The 27,091-nt window shown below is 37.8% G+C and overlaps 1 protein-coding gene across 2 annotated transcripts in view; it reads left to right on the forward strand.

Annotated features, from left to right (window-relative positions):
• LOC139115788 (G-protein coupled receptor 83-like) overlaps positions 1-27,091 on the forward strand; it is a 49,574-nt gene that overhangs the window by 18,085 nt on the left and 4,398 nt on the right. The window contains exons 1-3 of one of the 2 annotated variants that reach the window (XM_070678145.1): positions 6,434-6,496; positions 23,673-23,800; positions 25,345-25,476. The gene's annotated coding sequence lies outside the window, so the exon portion shown is untranslated. Of the gene's footprint in view, positions 1-6,433; positions 6,497-23,672; positions 23,801-25,344; positions 25,477-27,091 lie in introns of those variants that run through there. The other variant, XM_070678146.1, reaches the window with a different exon arrangement.

Consider the following 27,091-nt stretch of genomic DNA (forward strand, 5'->3'; position numbering starts at 1 on the left):
ATCACCATTGATTTTTCGGTTGGTGTTGAATTATTCTTCGACGGGAAAGGAACAGTGAAGATACCGATATCGTCTTATTAAGTCAGTCTACATCGATAGTTGACCTGCAGGCTGTGCAAACCGCGATTGTCAATCTAGGGCCTGTTGGAAGTGTAATTATGGTGATGCAGAACTTCGATTTAGAGAAAACGTCGATTTAATATTGATACCACCTGTAAGAATGAACTAGGTAATGGCAAGAAGCCGGTTCCATATTTTTTTTTCATCAAATTTTGCGCACATATACCCGCGCTAGCAGTTTCTATAGCGTGATCTTATCCAAATGGTGCTCATTTCAAGCGTAGCCACACCACGCAGTCAGTTTTGCGGTGCGTTGTGGGTAAAAATCCGCGTTGGACTACGTTGATTTCACTGCTTGATTTCAGTGCCTTGGTACTTACATGAAATTGGTGGCAAGGTTATCTTGATGCATTTGCTTTTCAAATTATAGCTTTTTACACATGCCATTCGTCATAAAATATCGGAGTGTTAATTATATTTACGGTGGGTAGCTCTAAAAATACTAAAAATTACCATCTGTACCAAGAAGAAGAAAAAATTCAGGGGCGAGATTGTTGAATAGATACCCGAAGAAAAAATTCAGTGGCGAGATTGTTGAATAGATACCCTTAAAATATCAACAAAAAGGCAGTTCTAGAAACACCAAAAAGTTTAGAGAGGTTAGTACACGCATGTTTATTTCAGCGACTCCGTGGGGGTGACGCGGGCAATTATTTCAAATATCAGCACACTTGGAGTCGTTCCTGTCATCGTTAGTCAATTTACGGCGCAGTAAATGTGTTTTTGTAAAGTCTTTAGGTACTCTGTGGCAGCTGAATCAATCGGAGAGACCAGCGTACGTCGACCGATCGAATTCCTCCTTTAGAAATCGCGACTCGTATACGGTCTGATTGCCTTTACGATAATCAAGTCTGTCGGCTAGGTACACAGGTGCGATGCCTTTTTTTTGTCCAATTCTTTGTGAAATGATCGATTACATTCATCGCCGTGTAGATGAGGAAAAACTCGAGCTCCACTCCGACAATTAAACGGGTTCGTCACATTATTTCCCTCGGATGTAAATGAAGGCTTGCTAACGATCAGAAGTCTACACATGTACAGCTTGGTACAACAACAAGGGTCGGCTCTGTGTCCTAATTTGCAGGTAAAAGAGGCCGCGCCACTACCAAATTGAAAAGTACCGGACTCAGACAAAAGATCAAACAAGAACAATTGCGCAAGTCAGCCGATACATAGATGCATTTCGCAGTCAGACTTAATCTAAATCTTAATCTAAATTCATTCAACTAAACCATAATTTGCAAATTTTTGTTAGTTTTTTCGCGCTTCAGAAAACATTCAATTATTTTAAACCCAAAGAACAGATTTTTAATATCCTAATATATTTTAATAGTTCAGTTTCTTATAAATAATGATTATATTGGCATAGTTGCAATTAATGTAAAAGGTTTGCTATTAGTCTTTCTACCGATCACGACAACAATGATCCATCACACAGACACGGACACAGACACAGACACACAGACACAGACACAGACACAGACACATCTTGTACGAACTTCAAGTTGGGCCTCTAACGTCCTCCCGCCAAAATTACCATGACAGAACAATCGCGACGTTGTCATCTTGTTTAAACTATTCACTCCCCACCCCACCCCATATCCCTGTAGACAGGTCCATGCTAACGACGGGATCGGGCCAAACCATAGTGGTGAAGGGTTGAGTATCACCTAGGTCACAATCCTTGATTTTACAAACCCCTAACGTATGTTCAAAGTGCTCAACAACCTCCTATATCTGCATGACCTTTCGAATAAAATCTGAGATTGTGTGTATAAATATCTCGCCTGGGAAATTGTCAGTTATTAAAGCCATTTGCTGGATAGGACTGAAGTTTATGGAAAGAGCTTGTAAAACGATTTTTGATTTCAGCAGGGAACGTAATCTACCAGTTTAATCACGGTTTATTCCTTACAAAATTGAATGATATGGTAATATAGACATCATTCTGCAATGCCTGCCATAAAATCTTGTCGTAACTTTGTAATTTCTTCCGCAATATAGTAGTTGATACCAGTCTCAGGAGCGTATCAAGTCCGATGGTTGCGTAGCAGTTTTTATCCCAAAATTTACGACTCCGCCGTAATAAAAAAGTCCTGTCGATCGATTAGTTATGCAAGCAATGGAATTCGAAAGAAAGCGCCAGTCTCTGTTCAAGGTTCTTCCCCTTTCTTACAACTGGGATCAAAAGAATATTCCGCAGATGAATTATCGTGAAAGAAGTTTTTATCCCCGCTGGCTGTTAACAGTCATGAATACTGATATAAATTCACATAATAACTTGAAATTATTCAATTTGGAATAATATCTATTTTGGAATAGCTCGTTAATGGCGCGACGTTTCATAACAAACTCTTCAATAAAAAGCTCAATGACTTCGACTACATCACAGTAAAACAGTGATTTAAAATGTTTTTGCTGGCCATCCCGTTAGAACTATTCGCCTTGATGGGAAGTGTAATGCCTTATTTCATCGCACAATATTGGTTGACGGTTGCATTGAGGTAACAAAAAAATGCGCATCAAAAGTGAATTACTTAAAGGGATACAGTCGTCGGAATTGCGCTCAAAGGTCGTATGGGACCAACACAACCAATGTAAACATTGTATCCAGGGTACGATGGTGATTGATGAAAGTTAAAACATGTCTGTCATTATCTACATCGTATGATTTAAACGTTGCAGCTATGATAATGAGGTGCATCTGGATATCGTGCACGAAATACATTGTTTGTAAAACAAGAAACACGCACAGGCGCAGTTCCAACGACGGTTTCAACTGAATCACTTGCTCAAACCTTCCTCAAAGAAACTTTCATCAGTAGTGATTCTCTTTCAAAGTTAAGGTAGAACGCACCTCGGGGACAGAAATTTGGGCCTTCAAATTTTATCAATTTTCTTCTGACCTACCACTTGTGGGGGCTCATTTTGAAGCTCTTGGCAAAAGAAAAGCTTTCACCGTCTTAGTTTTTCAAAAATCGAAAATTTTATTTTTCCCATAGAGTTAACACAGGGATGGCGACCATTTTGAATTTCAAATATCGAGAAATCGCAAGTTATTTGTCTCTCTAGTACCAAAGTTTGCACGGTGATCCCTGATTTTTATTCTTGCTTCGATAAGAGAATGGTCGAAAGTTTCGCTGAGGAAAGTTTGAGCAAAAGTTTAAGTCTTTCACTTTCGAGGTGCATATTACCTTAAGAATGCAAATCGGTGTTGGGGGAGGGGGGTGGGGTCACCGTGCAAATTTTGGGACAATGGAAGCAATCTACCCGAGATTTGCCGATATTTGAAATTCAAAATGGCCGCCACCCCAGTGTTACCTCTGGAGGGAAAAATAAATCTTCAATTTACAAAAAATAAGAAGGTGCAAATTGTTCTTACTCCAAGAGTTTTAAAATGAGCTCCTAAAGCGGTATCCAGAAAAGTATTGGAAAAATTGGAGCATCCGAATATCTGTCCCCGAAGTGCATTCTACTATAAACGAGCACAGTTGCATAATATGCTCCTCTCAAAGGTGTGTTGAAATACAGGGTATTAGACTTGCCAACATAGAACATTGTGTATAATGTGTGACAACAAAAAGAAAGAATACAACAGACCCTCGTAAAAGAAAGTTACGATGTATTTGCAGAAACCTATGTACAGACGATATGCTTAAGTAATGTTATTGTTGACAAGTGAATTCTAGTCAGGACCAGAATTCAATGGACTTGGATCATAACGTTTGACACTATACACAGATACGGACTCTGTTTTCAATTTTGGCATTTCACCGTGATTTTTGTAGTGGAGCAAAAATGTCTTTTTTTTGCAAAATACGTCGGTAAAATAAAGATCGTTGAAGATGAAATGACTGTTTGATGACATCAACCTCTTCAAACCACTTAAAGTAAAAGCCTCTGATGGACTCCCGCTCTTTCCCAGTGACTTTCTGAAGTTGTAGTTTTATATGTGTCTGTTTCTTGGAACACTTCTCATCATAAAATGCGTTCATGCACATTTCCTGGAACACTTCTGATTATAACATGCATTCAGAGTTACAGATAATGGAACTCTGATAATGAAAATCTCGTTCTAAAACTTTCAAGTTGAAATACATAAAAGTTTTAAAGTATGGGGCACGCTCAAATTACCCGCAGGCTATCTTCCAAACATTCTTATATCCCGCAACTGGTACTCGAAACGCACCGTGACCTTATGTGAAGATAAAAAGGAACGTCGAGATACAATGTGTATAGAGAGGTGCCAAAGTCTGTGTAGTCTTAAATGATTCGACATGGGGAAATTAAATTAAATTAAATCAAAGTATTTTAGCTATCCCAAGTGCATAATTTCTGTGAAAGAGTGCACGTGACATATTTAAAATCTTTCCAACTTTCTGCACGTAGGAAAAAGGAGGAATGTTTGACGTGACGTTAACTCAGTTTCTTGGAGTACATGGGGTCAAAGGTAATCTTCGCTCAGATTCAGAGCAAGAGATGCCACATCGTCACCTCTAATGGCTTTCTAATCGCACCTCAAATAAGGGTTTGTGTCAGCGAGTATACCTCGCGTTACCAGAACTTTACAACGGAGTTTACATCTATTCTGTGTATGGCTAAAGTAACGAGGTAAGTCAGCATTTTGACGATTTTCACGGCGCCGTAAAAGAAAGTTTATTGCAAACAAGGGCTTTACGATTCCACATTTTACTACCGAACACATACATCAAATTTTATCATCAACAGATTTCAGCGTACATGTTAGAAGATATTAGGTAAGTACACCATCCGGGTTTATTAACGATCCTATAGCCCCTCTGGTGTGTAAATATTTCGCAGTGGCTGTGAATTGCAAAAATTATTGTTTGCAAAGTGAATATTTCGTAATATGGGATTGATTTTTATCGAATTCGGTATCTCATTTAGATTATATTACAATTTATTTGTTCGTATTTTCTGAAATATGGTCGTTCCTTGTCTGCGAGGCATCGCGGCGGAAACGTCATGTGGTATCCTGTTCCGGCTATGGGACTCAATATAGTTATAAAACGTCTCGCAAAGGCTTACGGTGCTGGAAGTGGCCCCTTTTCAGCCCTGTGTGTTGTTAACACTTTACTTATTTGCATGTGCCACGGGGGAATTCTGCCACTTATCACTTAGAACAGACTCTCTCGAGGAAAAAAAAACTCTACAAAATAATTCAAGTCTAGTATTTGTTGGTCGAGAGTTTTCAATTATCTCGGATATTAAGTACAGCTATATAGCTCACAATGTATCCGTGGTTCACAACCCAGTGATTTCTTGATTTTGTGATTGGATTTTTTGTATATAACAAAATTCCTTTCTGTTGATATTACATTGCCAAATTAGCGAGAAATGATTGAAATCAACGACATACGGCAGAAAATATTGTAATTACACACTTAAATTGCTAATGAAAATTGCTATGGTAGCAGAAAATTACAGTATTACTAAGCAAGAAACTCTGCATTTCGCATTTCGTTAATAGCACAAACTATGACTGGAGTCACCCCAATGGCAGAAATCCTGGTTTCAAAGAGAGTTATTATTCGCATGTGTAACAATGTTGTTTGTCTAATATTGAAACATCTGTGTTTTCCATACAGTATCTCGGCGGTTTATTGAGATACGTAACAATGGAAAGCCGAAGGTTCGCGCAATCTCTTCTTGCTTTAAGGATCAACGGCCGAATTCGATGATGTGTTGAATCATCAGGCCCATAGAAACTCTTGCGATGTAAGACAGTAACGCGTAAAGTTTTAATGTTCGCAGATGAGTCACGTGAAAGGATAATGGGAACACAGCGCATCAAAACAGCGCATGGGCATTGTGTCATATGTATCTGACATCTGTGCAAGGATAAAACGTCAATTATTATGGGTATGAACGTATTGCATCATGTTTGGTTGACAAGACTAGTTGCAGCAATTAACTTGTGGGTGTTTATGTTTGTGTTTGTGTGTGTTTGTGTGTGTGTGTGTGTGTGAGAGAGAGAGAGAGAGAGAGAGAGAGAGAGAGAGAGAGACAGACAGACAGACAGACAGACAGACAGACAGACAGACAGGGGACACGATTTCCAAAAACGCTGTCGTTTTCTGGCCTTACTTCATATAGTACATGAGAACGCTAGAGCAAATCCGAAAATCTCATCAAATATATGAATGCGTGTCAATGACGTATCATTATATCATTTACCCGTTACTTTTATGGTACACTGTCCGCTTGTGAGAAGTATTGATTACCATGGTGACAGTCTACCACGTGATCGACTGATAATGCACTTGCTTGCCTTCTGTGGCATTTCTCTCTCAGTGGTGTCTTGCTCCTGCAGAGTGATGCTACAAAGACGCGCACTTCCTTGAGGAGTCGACAGGTGAGGCAACAGAGATGTCACTATCAAACAATTGATTTATGTGACTTGAGAATGATATCTCTCCACTGTGACTTTTTGCCATGTTTTTCAAATGACAGATCCAAGTCAAAAGCGTACGGTACATTGATAGTGCGAATATTTGGTGTAATTTCTGCTTTCACATTTACGTACTCGTCTGCGGTGACTACAAACTCTGGTACTTTTTGTAAATGCGAACTGTTCAATCTGACTTGGAGTTTGGCAGCTAAGACACGGCGGTGTCCCTTAGTTTTTTTAGTGTCATAACATCCATGACACTCTGATAATGTTGATAACGCGCTAATGCACTATGAGTGTTTCGCACCCTGATATATATGCAATTTATGAGAGCGTTTGTTAATTCAATACCACATCAACTTTATTCTGATATCTGTTCCACAGATTGTAGCATCTTTTCCCCCTTCTGTTCCAACCAGAGGTGAAATTCTATTTTATTCAGCGAGATTTAAGATGGATTTTTTACGTCAGCTGTAATAATAGCCAAAGCAATGCCAGAAGACACTGACTTTACCCTGTGAGTTGAATGAATCACATTTCAGAGCGAGGCATTTTTTATTTCGCGTCAACATCAAATAATTGACATTGATGAAATTTTAATGAGAAATGCAGATATTGTACAGTGGTTCATTGTATAATATTCCTCAACATGAACACAGCAATATGATTCGCAAAGTCGGCTTCCTTTGTGAATGCGCTGCGGATATCATATTCTCACGAAGTGAGCGGTGACCACACTGGTCTATAACATTCTGTCACTTTCTATTGCGTGATCAGATGCCGTATTTCATGAGTCCGTTCCGTGTAAACATAATTTAGAGTTTATGCACAACCTACAGGAAATTCTGACAGATTGTCGACAGATAGGTAAAAAAATCAACGCTTTTGAGCGCACGAGAACCGATTCAAAAATCAACAGCTACATATCTGGAATTCTTGATAGTTGTGTGGCGATATATGAAAAGTGCTATGGTGTCTTTCACAAACAACAAACAAAATTGCCCATTTTAAGTTTTTGACTGATATAGTACGTATGATCATACTGCAGTCTCATTTAGCTTGGATTCCGTGCGCATAGAATGCGCATCGGATATTCGGACTCACAAATTAATTTTCATAATTCCTTTCAGATCTACACTTCAGGAGCTTATTTTTAAAGCTCTTGTACGATAAAAATTTTCACCGTATTAGTTTTTTTCGAAAATCGAAAAAATTCATTTTTCCACATAGAGTTAACACAGTGATAGCGACAATTTTGAATTTCAAATATCAGTGAATGTTAGTAATTTGTTTCCCTAGTACAAAACTTTGCACGGTGACTTCTGATTGTTCCACTTAGGAGAGTTTGAGCAAAAGTTTAAGTTTTTCACCTTCATGACGCATCCTGTATCTCAGTAAAAAGTCTCACTTTTTCGTTGCTCATAGCTAATCCACAAATATCCAGACTAATTTATAACTGCATCGCAAAGCTTCAATAACGATATAATAGGGTGCTTTATTACTTAATGATGTCTGTACGATAACCTTTTTATGGCCACGAAGACATTTATTACTACAGACGGAGACAGTGAAAATTTTGTGATTTATAAATCGATTGGAACGTTTTTAATAGAAACTGCAGCCAGTCTGAGCTATAATTTTTATCAGATGTGCTAATATACAACGCCTTTGAAAGTATCACTTTATCGGTGGTCAAAGAAACCAAACAAAAACAAAAAGCAAAAAAGCAAGTATGAAGGGGTTTTTGTTAATTGTTAAAAATGGAAAACAATGTGCGAAATCTGTTTCATTTATTTATCATCTGACTCACATCAGTCGCATAAAATGCGTCGGTTCACTGAACATGTGGGTCTGTATCTATGCTACAAAATGAAATTGGTCATTTATTGTCAATCGCTTCATTTCATGCAAGGTGTGCCATTGTACTAATTCGTGAGACTGCCAGCTCGTCGTCGTTCTGCGATTGCTGAAGGGGACAATAGCTGTATCTTTACAAACACTGTCATGTCTGTTGTTCCAGAGAACTTCTAACTTCGATACTTTATTCGAGAGTAACATTTTAATATAAGTGTTCGCCTCGCAACTACAACGCACTGTGTACAATATGTGATATGTAATTATTACTTTTATTGTTGCGATAATAAGTTGTCCAGTCTGGATTAGAATTCAATGCCAATGGCAATGGACAGGACACACACACACACACACACACGCGTATATATACACACACACACACACACACACACGCCATATATATATATATATATATATATATATATATATATATATATATATATATATATATATATATATATATATATATATATATATATATATATAATGTAGTTTTGGGGATATATAAAATAGAATATAATATATAAAATAGAAATATAATGTATCATAATGTAGTTTTCAACGTTGAACTCAACAAATAAAGTTACTACTGTCTGGAGCTTTCGGGTCCGTCCGGTAACCCTTTCAACAGCGTGAATGACACTGGCTTGACAATTGACGTCAATCACGTGGATCAGTGATCACATGTAAATCACGTGACTGAATTGGGATACTGTATACTGATGGTAAGATATATATATATATATATATATATATATATATATATATATATATATATATATATATATATATATATATATATATATATATATATATATATATACACACACACACACACACACGGCCTGAACACAAAACATTTCGAGCTGTGTTGTTTAATCGATCAGAAATAATGAAAAACATCCAAAATTACAGCTTGCAACACCATTTCTCGGTACTGATCATATCGGCATGACCTGTCCTGTCCTGTCCTATCCTATCCTATCCTATCCTATCATATCATATCATATCATATCATATCATATCATATCATATCATATCATATCATATCATATCATATCATATCATATCATATCATATCATATCATATCATATCATATCATATCATATCATATCATATCATATCATATCATATCATATCATATCATATCATATCATATCATATCATATCATATCATATCATATCATATCATATCATATCATATCATATCATATCATATCATATCATATCATATCATATCATATCGTATCGTATCATATCATATCATGTCATCTTATGTCATGTCATGTCAAATTATATTATCATACATATCATATCATATCATATCATATCATATTACATCACCTAATATCATTCCATATCATATCATATCATATCATATCATATCATATCATATCATATCATAACATATCATAACATATCATATCATATCATATCATATCATGTCATCTTATGTCATGTCAAATTATATTTTATCATACATATCATGTCATATCATATCACATCACCTAATATCATATCACATCACCTAATATCATACCATATCATATCATATCATATCATATCATATCATATCATATCATATCATATCATATCATATCATCTAATATCATATCACATCACCTAATATCATACCATATCATATCATATCATATCATATCATATCATATCATACAATATCATATCATATCATGTCATCTTACGTCATGTCATATCAAGTTATATTTTATCATACATATCATATCATGTCATATCATATCACATCACCTTATATCGTATCACATCACCTGAAATCTCTTCACCTAATATTATATTACATCACCAATTATCATATCATATCATATCATATCATATCATATCATATCATATCATATCATATCATATCATATCATATCATATCATATCATATCATATCATATCATATCATATCATATCATATCATATCATATCATATCATATCATATCATATTCGTTTAATATTGGCCGAACCTCGGGAGAATTATATGAAAAATTATATGTTAAATTCAAAAAAATAAGCTATGTAGAAAGAAATTATGTTAACGTAAGAACTCCCCGCAATTTTATTCCAAGGCCTTGCATGAAAAAAAAAGAATTTCTGAAAACTGAATGAGATTGCAAAAGCGTTGCTTCCCAACTTGCGCATGCGTGCAAAGGAGAATCGGATCGAAGTATGTCTCGTAAAGGAGTAAGGAGACAATAATTCTTTTTAATGGGAAAGAAAACTCGCATGATTTAATAGATTTTAATCAATGGCGTCACCTTCAGATTCCTTCAGCTACCAATGCAAATCCTTAAAATACTGTTCGGAATAAATCTTTAAACATGAGTTATACTGTTCTAATTGCAAATGCATTTTAAGCTTTTTGAATAAGAACTCCATTGTGCACCGTAAGTTACTTTTCAGATTTTGCTGAATGCGTCAACCTATGGATTTGTCAATATTTGTATTATTCTCTGTAGACCAGGAATTGTGATGTCACAAAGGGTAAATTTAGCAACGCATTCCATGAGAAAAATCCAGATTTCGTCAGGAGCATTTCATCCATAGTTGACGGCTTGGATACAAGTATCTTTACTCGTCATTTCATATCGCAGATTGTCTCAGATGTATGTCTTGATCGTAATTTTATCAGCCTGCTATTTACGCCACGCGACGAAAACGTGCTGTAATTTTCATCCATGACAGGAACGGAACACGTGTTATGCCATTTGATGTTTGATTCACTGACTCCCAGTCAATTATTCGTTACTTCTCTCTACAACTTAAGATTTTACGTTTTTGAATGCATTGCTCCAGTTTGATTTTGCTATTAAATGTATTAATTTTGCATGGAAAAATTATACAATCTAGTACTCCAATAAAGTTAGTTCCTACACGGGAATAAGAACCGCATAATTATTACTTTCCACGGTCTACTTTACGCCGCTGAGATACACTCAGCTGGCTGTTACTGTACCCACAGCCAAGAATGCTGTAAATTCGACGCTCTCAACTCAACTGCACGTTGCGTTTAAGGCAGTACGCGACTCGAAAGTGAAAGACTTAAACTTGTGCTCAAATTTTCCTTAATGAAACTTTCAACCATTCTTTCAGCAAATCATGAATAAAAATTAGGGGTCATCGTGCAAAGTTTGGTACTGGAGAAACATATTATCTAACACTGACCGATATTTGACATTCAAAATGGCCGCCATCCCCGTGTTAACTCTATGAGGAAAAATAAAATTTTCGATTTTGGAAAAACTAAGATGGTGAAATTTTTTCCTATTTCATGAGCTTCAAAATGAGTCCCCACAAGTGGTATATCAGAAAAGAATTGTAAAAATGTGAGAGTCGAAATATCTGTCCTTGAGGCGCATTCTTCCTTCTAGCAGGAAAGAGAGAAAGAAAGCAATGTATACAAATATACAGCAGTGCGATACACCAAACTACAAAAATGAGGAAATTGGAAACAGCCATTTGAGGTCAGGCATTGTTAAAAACCTCATTAAATTGTGCGGTGTAAAAGCTGTCGCCAGTGATATTTATTCAAAATAACGAGAGTCAGGCTTGCGTAAAACTCTCAAAAGCTTGTTTAAGTACATTGAAGTCTACAAATGACTATACAGAGTTTTTTGCTTGAAACGAGAAAGCGTGGTAATGTTGTTTTCGATAGAGGCAGGAGGGCCGGAATACTATTTTTTTTTCCATAGTAAGTCCAACAACGAGAGCAAATTATTATCCTGCCAGACGCGTGAACTACGAATAGATTAAAACGAAAGGGGATCCTCCTGGGGCTCCCACAGTAGATCAATGTAATTTTGTTTTAGAAAGTAGTTACACTAACACTTAGACCCTTCGCAAATTAAAGTCAGGCAAAAAAAAAACTGCCATCTTTCCATGTCGCTTTTGGCAATGTTTTCTGATCATGTTTGCGGTGTGGCCTACATCTATCGGATTGAAACAAAGCATCGCCGTCCTGGTCGACCAGAAAGATTGTTGATACTGTAAATTGAACTGTAACCCGCAGATATTTTGAGTAACTTCTGATACGCACAAAAAGTTTTCATCAAATCATTGACGTGTTACATTGCACATATCACGTACATACGACACGATGATGCTGGGAGCGTGCTCTACACATAGGTGCAGAGAAGTATGACAAAGAATAGCTCCACGGGTCGTAACTTTAACTTTCGAACAACAGTATTTTCTTTGCTCGAACCACAAAGTTCAATCAATGAACCGTCAGTAAGATACTTCTAAACTATTCGAATCCTATTCTTCATCAAACGTTGAGCCTTTCTAGTCTCCAAGGATACTATTCAGACCGGCTCACAATTTTGGAGTTTTTCGGCGAAGAGACTGAGTATCACTTATTCACTTAAACAGTTTCAAATTGCAGTGCATACTTGTAAAATGTCCTTGATCTAGGCGACTACGATGAACAAGAGACGTCAGTGTTGCCAGAATTATCCTGTCCCTTGCATAAAAAACGCCACTGTCACATTGTTGTTTTGAAAAGAAGACGCAATAACAGACCTGTTCCTATGTCGTTATATTACGATACAAACACAGGCTATTCGATTCATTCATCATGACACATCAGCTGTATGCAGAGGTGGCTTTTTTCAGAGCTCTACTTCTCACCAGCAAAGATCATCAATTTACTTCCACAGTTGTGCTGCTAGTATGAATGCCCTAAGATTACTGGATTGATGAACATATCAGAAGACATCTTATAAGTGTTAGCTGTGATACAGAAACCACATTAGTACGAAAATATCAGTATCTCAATTGTACTATTTCAAATCTCCCATGTTTTCATACGTTTTGGACTATGTCAACCACTATCATCATCATCATCATCATCATCATCATCATCATCATCATCATCATCATCATCATCATCATCATCATCATCATCATCATCATCATCACTAGTATAATTTATACATGTTGGCGAGAGGTGAGATCCAGATACGACGTTTGAGAAAGAAGAATTCAGTACCTTGAAAAGAAACAAGCTGACAACACAGTGACAAGCTGAACTATATAGTACAAATCAACGTTACCCAAAAAGGTTACGTTTCTCTTTATCGAAAATCACTGGGAGTAAAGAACGTTGCTATGTTTGAGGTTGCAGGGTTCGGCTCATTATATTTTTCTCGGTTTTGTAACCACCATAGCGGTATACGATAGTACATCGCACTGATATTACGACAGAGTGGTGATTAATTATGATGTATTGGATGCACAAACCAGCTAAATTTGAAAAAGATCGTCTGTACCACAGCCTACCAAATATGTCTTAGCGTGGAGGACCATGTGCCATACACCAGACTCTTGCGTCATATATCAGTATGTTTCTTATCATGAAGCGGGTGAAAAGCATTTGTGGTGACGTATCATATTTGAAGGTTTCAGAGTCGTGATAGACTTTGTCAACTTCAGAAATGTTGCATTTTCTCTGGTCAAATAACTTTGATCTGTACAATTTTGAGAAATTCCAGATTATACAGTGTTCATTGTGTTGACAACGTACTTGATTGCTCATTTTACGTGCTGTCTCTTCGCATAGAAAGCAAGACGGTTAGGATAAGTCTTGAGTTGTAAGACCAAGAGGGTCACCTTACCACGCTCGACAAGTGTTCATTTGACAAAATGAATTTACTTGAAAGTGTGAATGCTTTCTTTCAGCATTCGGGCAGAAAAGGTTAACACGGCTTTTATATCTACACGTCAAGTTAATGCACGTTTTCGTTGCTCACAAATCAATTACGCTGCTATTTTATCATTACACACAAAAAAAAACCCCAACAAAAACAAAACACAAACAAACAAACGCATAATCACCCAGAATGCAGTGTACGATCTACTCCCAAATACATGCCTTCAAGGGATTACTTAAAAAGTGAGAAATATTGTGGGCAACATTAACGTAAGGATTCAATCACAGACAGAAAATGTCCATACATGTGTGGGATTGATTTTCGAGATAACTCAACAGGTAGCTAGCCTTTATTGATTGCTTTCCTGTCTTGACACTCGGCACCCGGAGATCCAATTATTGTTCAGTATCACGCCTTAAAAGCTTTCAGAGGCCATTACTTCTTGACACGTCTGTATAGGCATGTGTCGAGAATATAATGTCTTTCTCCATTGGAGGCTGAGCACGCACAAGTGCTTATACCCGCTCAGTACTGTGGGTATTCGGAACTAGACTGGTGTATGTCCTCGTTCGACGCGTCATTCCTTAGACTGTTTATTTCTATTTTCAGAGTTGGCAAATAACCACAATGCAAAGGCAGGTACATTCCTAACTTAGTTTGCAATTATTTGCCCAGTGGACACGTGGGAATATTTTCTGCGTTCTTGTTTGCTAGGGTCAGAGATAAGGTGAGATGTATCGGGTATACTGGATCAGAAACATAGTTTTCAGGGCAGGTGCTATTTTATAGCTCGGGCAAGCCACTTTCCAAAGTGACCTGCCCTGATGCCAAAGTGTATTGATGCTGAATTCGAAAACATAGAAAAGCAAGACATTGTGTATTTTCATTCAGAGCAGGTATGTATTACGAAATCAGGGAATCTTTGATTACCAGAATGGTTAGCTTCATTGATACAAATGTGTCTTTTTTTACGTCGTGCAACTGACGTTTCTCCAACTCAAAGGAAAAAGAAAAAAAAAACTCTTTCAATTTGCTATCAATTCCCATCCTTTCTCTGAAGCAAACAATCTATCAGCGTTAAAATGCAGGTTTCTCACACTAAATGTCGACATGGTCGCATTGTTTGGATATAACAAAATATAGCTGATGTAATTAAATTCGTATACTACGTCTTCAATGCTGTGAAATGTTATAAATCTCCCTCGACTTTGCGATCGCCAGCTTGAATAATACCATGTCACAACAAAAATGCCGACGAAACACTTTTATTCTGACCGATCAATTTGTCAAGAATGATATATTAACTTTCAATCGTACATATGTAATATTTTCCCCGTCTATTTTCTTCCGCGTGTGTTATTGAAAGGCACCATTTATTTGATTATCCCGGTAGAAGTCTACATCCGGTGTCTCTTTTCTCGCCGTGACAAGGTGAATTACGGGACCGTATATACCATTCAGTGAAAGCTTTTTAAAGCCATTTCATCATAATTGTGTCATAATCAGACGTATAAATCGACTTTTATAGGCCAGGGGGAGTCGTATGTTTTGTGAATAGCGTCCTTTTAAGGCGAACAAAAGCGCTGTCTCGGGTCGTTATTTCTGTCAATTTCGTATTAGTCGGGAAGTCGCTTGTATTGGTCAGGCTGTCGAAGCGTGCTGACTGGTTGGCGACACGACAAAATTTGATTTCCTTGTACATGCAGGCAGAACACGTAAAGAGAACGACGACACTTCTGGTATCTGCCAGACATATGAACTCTCCGAAACTGGTGGCAAATCGGGCGTTAAAACGAGATTTCATTGGCACGCGAAACAAGCATGACCAACATTAAGCTTATGTGGCTCTGAAGCCGACTCTTACAAATTACTTCAAATCATTGCAAAGAAAATCGCTGAATACATTACGATACTGTCTCTTTAAGGTAGTATGTGCCTCGGGGACAGATATTCGGACTCTAAAACTTTACAATACTTTCTTGGTCTACCACTTGTTAAAGCTCATTTTGAAGTTCAAGGAGTAAATAAAGTTTTCACCAGCTTTTCGTTGGTTAAAATCGATTTTTTTTTATTTTGCTCATAGAGTTAACACATGGATTGTGGCCATTTGTTTCTCCAGTACCAAAATTTGCAAGGAGACTCCAATTTTTTTCTTGATTTCAAAAGGACATGGTTTTAAGATACTTGACGAAAGTTCGGGCAAAGAGTGAAATCTTTCGATTTCAAGACGTAAATTACCTTTAATATTTTTTGTACTGCAAGCCGCACAAGATGCTTGCCTAGAGAGGGATACAGTCAGCAATATAAATGACTGTTTTCTGACTTGAAAAATTGGGCCGAGAATCACGTCGATAGCCCAGTGTAAGAGGGGCATATCTCCTATGCTTTTAACACAGGGGATACGCCCCCTCTTGCACTGGGCCAGCGGCGTTACCTTCAGAAAGCTTTATGACTGATGAAAACAGCAATGTTCACCGATGTATTTCAGAAGTTTCAATTGCTTAATGTTTTATGTGTGTGTCTGCGCATATCGACATGTGGACTACACTTTCTTGGAATGCTAATTTGTGTGTTTTGAAATACATCTATACCTACCATTCGGCTCACCGACTGTCTGTATCTGTTCATCATAACTGTTCACAAATGAATTGAAGTGTCGGGAAATAAAATCGTAAACAAAACAATGCACTCAACAGACAAACATGCTTTGTTGACAAGTTAAATACTGGGTATTTTGTGCAAGGCAATGGATAACAGTTTTATTTGATACATGGAAGAAAAATATTGATGCAAATGATAATGATAAGGATTTGCTGTTATTGGAACTTCGGTAGGTGTTTTAACGTGGTGACGCATATTAATTTTCTCAGGGACTTAACAATAATGAGCCCCAGACATGCTCTACGCTGCACTGTTCCAGAAATGTTAAGAAACCTGAAAGTGTGAATTTTGAAACGTTAGAAACGATGTTGAAGGAAAATGTGAAAAGCTATCATTGACTTCTGGTATTTCTTACCATCATTTGCATTTAGGTATGGGGTGACATTGCCCCTCGTAACAATTAAATTTTAATAGCCAGCATTGCCAATGACATTATATGCAGGTGCCTTCAAACGGCTCAAATTTAAAGATACCCCTCCGCATTTCTTGACACACTACAGCACATCCAGATTAACGAAGAGAGGTGTCTAATTTATAAAGACTCCAGAAAGCTTTCGTTCCGAGAAAATTCACTCACTCGCATACCTGTTGCCATCTTCTATAATGACTTTGAATTCATAATAAGCCCCTATCTTCGAAGTCTGACGACTTAACCGTCATAATTTTACACAACGTTTACCGTGGGGAATGTACGCAAACGGAAAAAAAACATTCAGAGAACGTGGAAAAAAGAGTCAGTGTCGCGTAAGTGTTTCATTCGCAACAAAAAACTACTTTATATTTCTCCTCACGCATTCGTCTTGCGGAAAAACACATTCCATTACATGACATCTTGCTAACAAAGATACTTTGACGTTCGATATAAGATGTGCGAGAAAAGCAAGTGTGCTTGAAGTTAACGATATTCTGAAAAAAAAAATGATTATGTCATTTTCTGACACGGAAAAGAGCGGGAAGAAAATTTACCGAGATAAGTGAATTGCTACAAAATAACGAGGAAAAGCAGTTTCCTGCGGGTGATCGTTTCACAGTTTACTGAACACAGCCATTGCACCGTGTAACCACGCGTTGAGTTACACCACAGTTGACATTTGCAGGCAACGTCGACCGGCAATCTAATTAAAATCAGAATAAAATTCGATTGAAACTTTCTATAATATTGTTCTGCCTTTCTCGTCCACTCTCTGCGCCTTCCATCAACAAACACGAACATACCTGGGAAAAACAAAAGAGGAAGAATGCAAGCCAACTCCCGGGCCTATATGTGAATTCAATTAGATGGCGACAATAGTGTGCATTGGTCCACCGACCAATGGCGAGGTTTCCAGTTTAATAAATGGACCATAATATCAAATTACAGATGAAAATTGTGATGAAAGGCCAAACTATTATGCCTCACGGAATGTTAAGTTATTATAAAAATATAAATGCTGGTATACATATTTATTAATGTACACGCACGCGCAGAGCTCTGATGTCGACGTCTACTATCAAAGTGATAACAAATTTCGGTTACAAACATCAACCTTGTAATCCGATTTTTCTTCGAAATTTCTTTAGGCTAGTCAGGAATGGGCCACGGGCCTCGAAGACTTAAGCTTTTGCTCAAACTTTACTCAACAAAATTTCAACCGTTCCACATTCTCCAAGAGCTTCAAAATGAGCCCCACAGAAAAAAAAATTGTAAAAATTTGAGGTCCGAATATCTGTCCCTGAGGCACAAATACTTAAATCGGGCCTGTCGATGTTAAATCTTCATGTAGTTCATTTCGTTCAGGTGTCCGTTGAAGACTTTACAGCGAGTTTGATGCGATCTCAGATCTGGATTTTTGGATATTGAAAGAGAGTGGGTGGTCAATTGCTCATGTCACAACTTTTATGTCTAAAAACAATTATTTCACAGGCATAACATTAAAACTCAAGCGGAACATAAGTTACTGTGCTTATTTCTGTTGAGAATTTCGGATAATCCAGATCTTGCAACCATGTGGGAATTGTGTGTGTGTTCGTGTAGTTCTCTTTGTTTTCGCCAAAAAATGAAACTGTAAAGTCCCACTCGAATTTCTTATAGTTGCGAACCCACAAGAAACGTTTAAATTTTCCGATACATTTTCCGTACTAACACCAACGATGGTGAAAAAGTGTCGTTATAAACGCACAGTACACGATCGCGAATTGTTGCGTGGGAGTCGCATCACGCTTGTGCTCGAGCACGGTCCCTCCACGAAACTGTGGCTCGAGTCACGACCTGCTCTCTTCAAACTGACGAAACTCGATAAAATACGCAACGGATTAACTTGTGTGCCGTAACAACTTTAATCTACTGAAATGGTCGTCAGTTTTTCACTCTGTAAATTATAGCAGCACCTTCAGGCACGAATAACACAAGCTTATATGTATCCTGATGTCCTTGTTGGTTTGTTTTTGGAATTGAAGTCAACATAAGTTGCCTTAGGGGGCCTGTGGCTTTAATGGTTTTGTGAACTGCTATGTTCTGTATCTCAATAGCAAGTTATTGTTCTACTCCCCAAAACATGTTGAAACACCCACTATTCAGCTCATAAAACAGTTCGTATACGTGTAAACTGCACTGTTATTGTTGACATTTGAATTCTAGTCCGGACCAGATTTCACGTGCCAACGATAACAATGCAATATACACATGTACAGGCTGAGTTGACAAGCTTAAAGGGAAACAGTCGTCGGAACTGCGCGTGTGCGAGTTTCTTGCCTACAAACAATCCGTGTCGTGCACGATATCTAGATGCACTTCATCATCATAGCTGCAACATTTTAACGATGTATGTAGATTATGACAAACATGTTTTAACTTTCATTAATCACAATCGTACCTTGGATACACTTTTTAAGACCTTTGAGCGCAGTTCCGACGATCGTATCCCTTTAATATGAATTATCAACACGTTTTGGGGAGTAGAACAAGCAGTTGTTGCTGACGTACAAAATAAAATATTGGGAAAAAAAACACCCAAAGCCACAGCTACTGACCCTTTAAAACTGTCAATGAAAAACCCAAACTAACTAACTCACCAACTCAGAAGCCTGCCTGCTAATCTTTTAAACTGTTCATGAGTATATACAACATTCATTAAACAGCGATTTGAATGACAGAACAATGCCAAAGACCACATCTGAAGTAGTTACTATATTTGCTGTCTGATTTACTGGTTGGAATATTCAGATAATGCAGGGCGGTTGCATGATTTCAAAGCACGCGAAATTCCGTTCTTCATCGTTTGATGCGTGCTTATTGGATAATTAATATTCTTCCCAAGAGGTCGAGTTTTGTTCAGGCCGTCTTTGAATTCAGAACGCCGTATGCCACAATTATGTTGACGCTGCCAATTACCGTGCGAAAAGTCCCCGTGTATCGATGTAATCCCTGGAGTTATTTCTCAAGTACGCTGGACTGAATCATAACAGAGCAGCCGTTCTTACAAAGTCAACTGTTAAAAATTATCGTCTGCGAAATTTGGTCATAAACACGAAAGCCACGCTACAATCAGAACTTACCAAATCGAGCGCGTATATGCGGCACATTCGTGCCACATACCAGTCACGATAAATTAGGTCAATTGCTTCTTCACTGTTGGGCAATTATCAAACTGAATTATCATCTCTAACGTATTTTCTTGTCTGACTGTAAAAACTCTTCTCATACCGTTTGAATGTATTGAATGTCCAAACTGTGTAGAAAAGCATTCAAAAAGTGGAGCGTGGAAGTTAGAAATATGCAGATGGGTGATAATGCAGCGAGAGGCAGACATATATATTAGACGGACAAGAGAAAAGAGATCAAGAACAGACAAACCTGGTGCAATCACCAATGGCATATCAACAATTTGAATTCAATTCAATTTATTTCAGTACTTACGGCCTCCGGCCAATATGTACAAACAGTAACAGTAATGTGGATGCAGATCGCTGGTCAAATGCAATAATTACATCCGGAGAAAAAGAACTTATATACAAATAAATAAGTGTTAGCAAAGACAACTCCAACAAAGAAAGCGATTGCGATGCTGTATGGGTATATGCATACGCATCGATGGTAAGCTCACTCCCACGTTTTGTTGCTAGAAAAATAATGTTACTCAGTTTCCTCAATGCGGCAGTATTTTAAGATGACCAAAGTATCTTGAATTTGTACATTACAGGCGGGTTAAAAATAGGAAGAAATGTAGCTAGCTTTCAAGTCATTATGGGTTGGACATATAAGTAGGAAATGGTTTGTCCTCAACCGCCTGCAAACTTCACAACTCACATAGTCTATCTGGTCTTGGAATATTGTTCAAACGACCTGTATGTCCCAATCATCGGAGAGCGTGCTGATGTTCTAACACAACAAAGGACATGTCTGAAGGCAGAGTTATTATACCGGTCAAGTACAGTTCTAGTGCCAGCTCCTTTTTAAAGGTCAAATAAAGATAAAGTTTGTTACTGTTGTCGATATCATTCACCTAGCACTGTGTATCAATATCACTACACCTTTGTTTGAAGAGCCGTAAAACACGGTTTCATTACCAACCCCTTGTTGTTCCCAGACTTCACCAAATCCATAACTCTGTAATAAGTCTTTTATCTCGCTGACCCATGAGTCATAAAGATTTACATCAACCTTTTTTTTGAAATTTATTACATTGGTATACAATTGTAATTTTTATTCATTTTCTGAATTCTTAACCAATGTTTGACGATTTTACAATAAATATTTGCTCTCACTGTTGGTCTACCCAACTCCCCTCTCATAACAGTAATTGATGTGCTGTTGAACAATTGATGTATATGGCGCATCATCTTGTTGTGGATTATTTTCAATGTCTGGAGCATGGTGAGAGTCCCAGATTTCAGCACCATAAAGTACAATGGGGAGTATTTTGCAATCAAACATTTTAAGGGCAATGATAGTAACAGGCCGTGGACCAAATTTATAGAGACAGCTGATCAGACCATACAAGGCTTTGCTAACTTGTTCACTTAGAGTTTTTTTTGCGCTTGAAACCAACGACCGGTCTAGGAGAGGACAATGCCAAGATAACTATAAAAAGAAGTTACTGCGACAGGTGGTTATTGTACAACCAGTTCTCATACCTCCTAAGATCGCCACCCCTCCTACAGACTGTGACAATAACTGTGGTTTTACTGGTATTTACAGTGAGTCTGCACTTTGAACAATAGCGGTATAATTGGTCAAATACACACTGCAACCTTATTTTGAGCTGCTGATGAGAGTAAGGTTGACTGCAAAAAGCAAGTGCAATGTTTTTAAAAGACCAATTTCGACATCAGAATAATGGTTTGGACTATCTGCTAAAGAGGTTCCTCCATCGTTTACATTGACGCTTAGCGGCTATCAGAATGTAGCCAAGATAGCTATAAAAAGAAGTTACCTTGCGTCAATAATGAATGGTTTAAACTGAGAAAAAAAGGAGAAGAAATTAATCATTCATTATCAAGACACATAGAGCGTCATAGATGACGTCAAATGCCCGTCAAATACACGCCTAATATTAAACAATTGTAAATTTTTAATCCAAACGTGCGTACTGATAGTATATTGATCGTTGAGGTAGTAGAAACAGCAAACACCGCTCATTGTTAGTGTGCAGGCAACGACTTTAGCTCTACGTAATTTCGCAACGTCTCAACACCTATGCATTGGCATATACCGTAATCGATGATCAGTTTTAAACCTGCAGCGCCAACCATTCCTTCTTGTAAGAGCAGCATGTATTCACTCGTACATACTGTAACATTTTTAATCCTGTTGATCTTGGTAGTGGTGAAATCTTGCCCGCCCCCCGAGCTTTGGCAAGAAATCCTTTACTGAGAAATTAAAAAAAAAACGGATATAAATACATCAGTGGTATACTTTAACAAATAATTGTGTGCAATAAGAATACTTAATTTGGCCTTTTTAGACCGAGATTATGCGTGAAAATTATCACATTCTAGTGATATAGAATATTTATCAAGTTTATCTGATAAGAGAACTTGAAAATTCAATTTTCAACATTCATCAATTTTACACATTGACCTTAACCTTAAATGACCGTACACAGTACACAATACATATCGATTTTAATCGACCAAATTCAAAGGCAATTACTAACCATTAGGGCATTCTTTCCCATTTGTAACTCAATCTCATCTGTGCGAGGGTGGCTTACTGTTTAAATGGGCCGAGATTGACTGAAATGGCTATCAGTTTCTCAGACATCGCCTTGTCCAGCGATTCTGATAACGATCCAAAATAGGCATCAGTTGTTGTAGTAGTGCCGTTCACGCGAGACGAAGACGATGGACTTCAAACGTGCAATTTTGTGACTACGCTAAAGATGTTCTTAAAGTCCCATTAGCTGTACTTTTTTGCATTTTTCGGCAAGATGGTTCCACATCAAATGCAACTTATGTCAAGATGCTTACCGATATGTGACCACAGAACGATATTCAAACATTGGCGACGAACGCACAACTTAGACTTGAACAACTGAGAAATTCTCGAGTTGCAACTCAAATATGTACGCGCATGCGCTTGAATTTAACCGACCAAATCCATCACCAACGATTGAAAAAGTTACATTTTCAAGATGGATCACTAATGGGAACCTAAAACACTCTCTTAAGGTTTGACGGTATTATTTTGAAAGTCAAATGCAAAAAAGATACAGCTAATAGGCTTTAAGCGTCAAAATATGCCACTGTTCGATCACATTTGCCAGATTCAGATACCTGATCACGACAGATCGGCAAAATATCACCGTGTTTGTGTCGTTGTCAAGGAAACGATACATACACGATGACAGAGCATGATCTGAGAGACAGTCCATTAAAGTCATTACAGCCAAAATATTAATGTTTATATCTCATTGGAGGACCAATGTCAGGTGACTTTTCTTTACCGAATTATGTCTGGTTCCTGCATTATAGAAAGCGATCGACCAGGACCAGCCTTCTGTTTGAGATGTACGATCCCCAATGTATTTTCGAGGGCGTTGAAATAACATTGCAGCACGCAAAGTTTGGGAAAATTTAGGATTCAAGTCGCTGAATCACAGGTGAGTGATGGGTACACGATGCTTAGCATCCCGTCATAATTTTTGTGGAGTGATATTCCTAAAGTCACTTAACGAAGGTTGAGGAATCAGAAAACAAACAAACAAACAAAAAGACAAGTACGGCAACTTTACCTTATTCAGGATATCGGTAATTCCCATAGGTTGAGGCATTTCGCGAGAAGTAACAAACAAATTCTCATACCCGTTAACTTTACGGCATTTCTACAGAGCGGACAAAAATCCGAGCACTTTACACCTGTCAGGAAATGGAAAGCTCGTGAGGTTAATATCTGCCAGCCATCGGCTCATAAAGCGCTCCGAGGAATCCCCTTTGTAGACTGAAAAAACACCTCTTGAAATATTGTTTGTCCAGACTCCTACGTAACGCAGTAATATTGACGAAACGAATAAACATTTAACAGTCTCAGGGGGCAATAAACCTGGCAATTTGCAGGAATTCCAGGAAATGTTACTCGGCACACGTGGAAAATATCGGTGGCATGGGAAAAATGTGAAGTTTGATTATTATGGTTACCACGAATCGCGTAATGTATTTTTAAAGAGCAGGTTTATACGGTACGTCTGTTGCCCTGTGCACCGAGCGGGACTCTCGTCGACGTTACTTTTAACATCATTTCTTGTTAATGCTATTTTCTTTCCAGTGAATAGCGTGGGAAATTCAATAGCGCTGCTCTATAAGTAAACTCCCTGGACCGACTTACACTTCGTAATTCGCTGTGCGGATTTCCTATATTCCTGCCGTATTGTCAAATTCGCACCGTGCACCATTGTGAGTGACAAAAACCGATTTTACACCGACGCTGCTAGCTCATTTTTATACAGAAAATTACTTCTTTCAAGGATATTCCCCATCGATTCTGGCGTGTAAAACCCCGTCTGTTGCCACTCTATTTCTTCTTCCCTTAAAAAGGACGTTCATTAAGAATATTTTGTCTCCTCAGTTATCCCACCAAGTAAGCTTACTTGTTTCTTTATGTCGAGCTCGAGCCCCACATTGAAATTGAAAAGCTATATGATGATTTTCGTCCCTTATTTTTGTTGCAAGTGTCAATTACAGTTTCTTGTACTTCTCCCGCAGCATGTTGATAGAGAGGGTATACATGTACAGCTTGTCATCTAAGCCTGTACATGTGTAAACTGCACTAGACGCTGTGCTGACAAGCTAAACTGCTGCTGTTTCAACATGTTTTTGGGGAGTAGAACAAGAATTCGCCACTGACTTACAAAATAAATATAGCGAAATAAAATATTAAAGTTACAGCTACTGACGTTCTTAGAATAGCGGAAGAATTACACGGGCTATGTCACTGAGTTCAACGAATGAATAGTTTATCGACAATTTCATTCCCTTTTTCTCTGTATAAGAGGTCTAATCGCCATGGGCAGCAATAAAATTGGGCTAAACCATGGTATAGTGACAGGGCTGACAACGTTTATTGAAAAGCAAATCTGGAGTGACATGCATCAAGAAGTGACTCAACAAAACAGACTGGATAACTCCTGAGTTTGTGATTCCATTTCAGAGGTCGGGAACTTTGCCAGCTGCGTCATCTGTCGTAAAATCCCTGATTCAAAGCTTGGCCGAGAAGAGCATCGGCGCAGTTTTCAGAATTAGCTTTCTGGATTCAACTGAAGACTTGACACGCCTTTGAAATGTAAGTATCGCATCATATAGGCCCGTATGAGGAAAACTTGTGTTTCTTTTAACTCCATCTAGATGGCATTATCTTTAAAGGGGCCAGTAATGCTAACGTTTGATTTTTTTTTCACTATTTTTGTTTTAATGTCAACAATAATTTCTTGTTTTACTCCAAAAGGCACGTTGATATACACAGTATTCAGCTTGTCAACTCAGCCTGTACATGTATAGAATGTATTGCCATTTTCGACATATGAATTCTGGTCCGGACTAGAATTCAAATGTAAACAATAAAATTGCATTTTACACAATAGGCGCTATGTTGACAATGAAAGTAGTGGATGTTTCAACATGCTTCTCGGAGTAAAACAAGAACTTACAATAGACATAATACAAAACAAAAATAATGAAAACCCATCAATACGCGCCTCAGAACTGAAAGACTAAAAAGCTTTTCTCAAACTTTTCTCGATGAAACTTTCGTCCATTCTCTTACAAAATCAAGAATGAAATCCGGGGTCATCGGCAAATTTGGTACAAGAAACAAATTCTGACATTTGCCGATATTTGAAATGGGCCGCCGGCCATCTTTGTGTTAACTCTCGGAGAAAATTTAAATTTTCGATTTTCACAAAACTAAGACGGTGAAAATGTTTCTGACTCGTAGAACCTCAAATTGAGCCCCCCCCCCCCCCCAAAAAAAAAGCGGTAGGCCAGAAAATAATTTGGAAAATTTGAGAATCCGAATATGTGTTCCCGAGGCGCATTCTACCGTAAATACAATATCTGTGACTTGATAAGTTAATGTTTGCCAGGATCATAGCGAGCGACAATAAGATTCCATGTAGCCACTTTTCCGGAAAAGGCATGTTACCGAAAACAAAATCTGACCTGTACACTTCTGCACAAAAAACGACAAAAGCCACAAATAACAGAACATATGAATACACGGAGGGACGCGAGCTTTGACGTTGCAAATCTATCACACCCACTTACATTATTCTGGCAATGTCCTAGTTTTAGATATTCATTAATACAGGGCTCGAAATTAATTTTTTAACCCTGGTAGTCCACTTGGGCTATCATTTCTGAAGTTGGTAGCCCAGTGACAATGGCTGGTAGTCCATGAATATTTTAGTTTAGGGATACTGTACTCGTCCGAGTATAGGCCCCGGTTCAGAAACACAAAATAGCAGTAAAACTAGGGACTTCAACTCGAGAAACCCCATGTTATGTGTCACGAACGCTTAATTTATGCTAATTTATGTACATTTTAACACTTTCGATCACTTTCAAAATCGGCTTACACATCCAAAGAAATTGTAACTTGAGTAAAGAAAAACAGAAAAAAAATATTCTCATGATCTTTATGAACTGGTATGCCTTGTTACACCCGAGTCTCTCTATACAGAACGTAATACATTGATACTGATCGACAACCATAGATAAAAGACAGCGAAACTCAGCCAAGCTTAACTGACACAGTGTTTTATATTACTATTTCAAATCAAACTGATTACACAATCTCTTGATATAGAAGTGATAGTTTTGTGAAATTTCAGTATCAAAACCCAAAACTTGACACAAGTACATCTTGTATGCTGCCGATCAACAGCATAGTGTGAACTGGC

This window comes from Ptychodera flava, chromosome 17 (assembly GCF_041260155.1).
Source record: "Ptychodera flava strain L36383 chromosome 17, AS_Pfla_20210202, whole genome shotgun sequence".
NCBI classification, from domain to species: domain Eukaryota; kingdom Metazoa; phylum Hemichordata; class Enteropneusta; family Ptychoderidae; genus Ptychodera; species Ptychodera flava.